Source organism: Bactrocera oleae, unplaced genomic scaffold (assembly GCF_042242935.1).
Source record: "Bactrocera oleae isolate idBacOlea1 unplaced genomic scaffold, idBacOlea1 ctg00000025.1, whole genome shotgun sequence".
NCBI lineage: Eukaryota > Metazoa > Arthropoda > Insecta > Diptera > Tephritidae > Bactrocera > Bactrocera oleae.
This window is the reverse complement of record NW_027212766.1, coordinates 1-2,500: the sequence shown is the minus strand read 5'-3', so window position 1 is coordinate 2,500 and position 2,500 is coordinate 1. Positions and strand designations below refer to the sequence as shown.

General features: G+C 32.5%; 2 non-coding genes across 2 annotated transcripts in view; both read right to left on the bottom strand.

Annotated features, from left to right (window-relative positions):
- Positions 1 to 157, bottom strand: part of LOC138858828 (large subunit ribosomal RNA) — a 3,977-nt gene extending 3,820 nt beyond the window's left edge. Inside the window, exon 1 of the ribosomal RNA XR_011397854.1 lies at positions 1 to 157. This exon is cut by the window's left edge and continues 3,820 nt beyond it. This is a non-coding gene — a ribosomal RNA (large subunit ribosomal RNA).
- A 502-nt stretch (positions 158 to 659) lies between these two features.
- On the bottom strand, positions 660 to 838 carry LOC138858827 (5.8S ribosomal RNA). The gene has a single exon (XR_011397853.1). It is a non-coding gene; the product is annotated as a 5.8S ribosomal RNA (ribosomal RNA).
- Positions 839 to 2,500: the final 1,662 nt, after the last annotated feature.

Below are 2,500 nucleotides of genomic sequence, written 5' to 3'. Positions count from 1 at the left end.
ATACACTGCATCTCACATTTGCCATATAGACAAAGTGACTTAGTGCTGAACTATTTTCTTTTCGCTCGCCGCTACTAAGAAAATCCTTGTTAGTTTCTTTTCCTCCCCTCATTAATATGCTTAAATTCAGGGGGTAGTCCCATATGAGTTGAGGTTGTATAAAATATATTTTAGATTGATTTGTTTATTTTTATTTAATTTTTTTGCTATTTGCTATTTTAAAGAAATATATTTTTATATCTTGATTACTCAATATTATTCAATCTTTTCATCCCTTTTTAAAATTCATAATATAATAATTAATAAAATTAACAACATTATTCCTCCACATATCATATATTTTTTTTTATTATAAATTTTTCTCAATACAATAGAGTGAATTAATTCTAGAATAAAAATTTATTTTATGCTAGACATTCCTCTTATGTATTATTTAATATAATTTAAATAATGTTGAAAATTTTTTCTTTTATGGGAATACTAAGATTCTCATTTATCATAAATTTTCGTTCAAATATGAGGTATTCAAGAATATATTTTCTATATTTCTTTTTATGCTATTAATATTATGGATTGAAAAATACAATCCAATAATATGCCATATGCTTAAATTCTATTAATTGACTAAAAGAATAAGCAACTAATTTAGCATAGTCTTACAACCCTCAACCATATGTAGTCCAAGCAGCACTTTAAAATTAATTAAAGTACATAACAGCATGGACCGCAATATGCGTTCAAAATGTCGATGTTCATGTGTCCTGCAGTTCACACGATGACGCACAGTTTGCTGCGTTCTTCATCGACCCATGAGCCGAGTGATCCACCGCTTAGAGTGATAATTTTTTTGTATTTTTTTAATTCAAAGTCAAAGAATTTTAATTTATTGAAAGTATTAATAATTAATCAATAATAAATTTTTAATACATAAGTTTAAAACATCTTTCAATAAATTGTAATTTTAAACCCAAACATTTGCAGCTGCGCATGTCTTAGGTCAACAAAAACAGTAATACCTTTTATATATTATTTTCTTCTCTATTTGTGCGTTTTCTTTTTTTAAATTTTTCAACATGTTTTTAATCACAAATAGAAAATACCATAAAAAAAAGGTATTACACACGTTAATGTGAACAAGTTAACTTATCATTTATAATATTTTATATAAATATCACAATTAAATATTATTTTCTATATAAATAATAAGTACAGCTATATGTTTAAAGGTTTTTTTATTGCGTTCAAATACAATGTATGCGAAGTTCACAATATAATATATATTGTCATAATGCATTACAAGGAGTTAAAAAAAAAAAAAAAACAGAAAAACATTCAAAACATTGTATAATTCAAAACATTTTGAATGAAAAGAACAAAAAGAAAACTTTTTTTTCTTTTTTATTCTTTTTTTTTATTTTGTTTTTATATAATTATTTTTTTTTCTTTTCGGATAGGAACACAATAATGATCCTTCCGCAGGTTCACCTACGGAAACCTTGTTACGACTTTTACTTCCTCTAAATAATCAAGTTCGGTCAACTTTTGCGAAACAACCGTGAAACACAAGGCGTCACAGTGATCACGTCCGGAGACCTCACTAAATAATTCAATCGGTAGTAGCGACGGGCGGTGTGTACAAAGGGCAGGGACGTAATCAATGCGAGTTAATGACTCACACTTACTGGGAATTCCAAGTTCATGTGAACAGTTTCAGTTCACAATCCCAAGCATGAAAGTGGTTCAGCGGTTTACCCGGACCTCTCGGTCTAGGAAATACACGTTGATACTTTCATTGTAGCGCGCGTGCAGCCCAGGACATCTAAGGGCATCACAGACCTGTTATTGCTCAATCTCGTTACTGCTAGACGCAATTTGTCCATTTAAGAAGCTAGTGTCCTTATAATGGGACAAACCAACAGGTACGACTCCACTTATATAAACACATTCAAACACTTGTACATTCAAGATGAACGCATGAATGAAGGCTATATAAGCTTCAACACCATAATCCTGAAAGCATCTATTTAATATATTTGAGTCTCGTTCGTTATCGGAATTAACCAGACAAATCACTCCACGAACTAAGAACGGCCATGCACCACCACCCATAGATTCGAGAAAGAGCTATCAATCTGTCTTACACGCTTATGTTCGGACCTGGTAAGTTTTCCCGTGTTGAGTCAAATTAAGCCGCAGGCTCCACTCCTGGTGGTGCCCTTCCGTCAATTCCTTTAAGTTTCAGCTTTGCAACCATACTTCCCCCGGAGCCCAAAAGCTTTGGTTTCCCGGGAAGCGACTGAGAGAGCCATAGTAGTAGCTACACCCAATTGCTAGCTGGCATCGTTTATGGTTAGAACTAGGGCGGTATCTGATCGCCTTCGAACCTCTAACTTTCGTTCTTGATTAATGAAAACATCTTTGGCAAATGCTTTCGCTTAAGTTAGTCTTACGACGGTCCAAGAATTTCACCTCTCGCGTCGTAATACTAATGCCCCCAAAC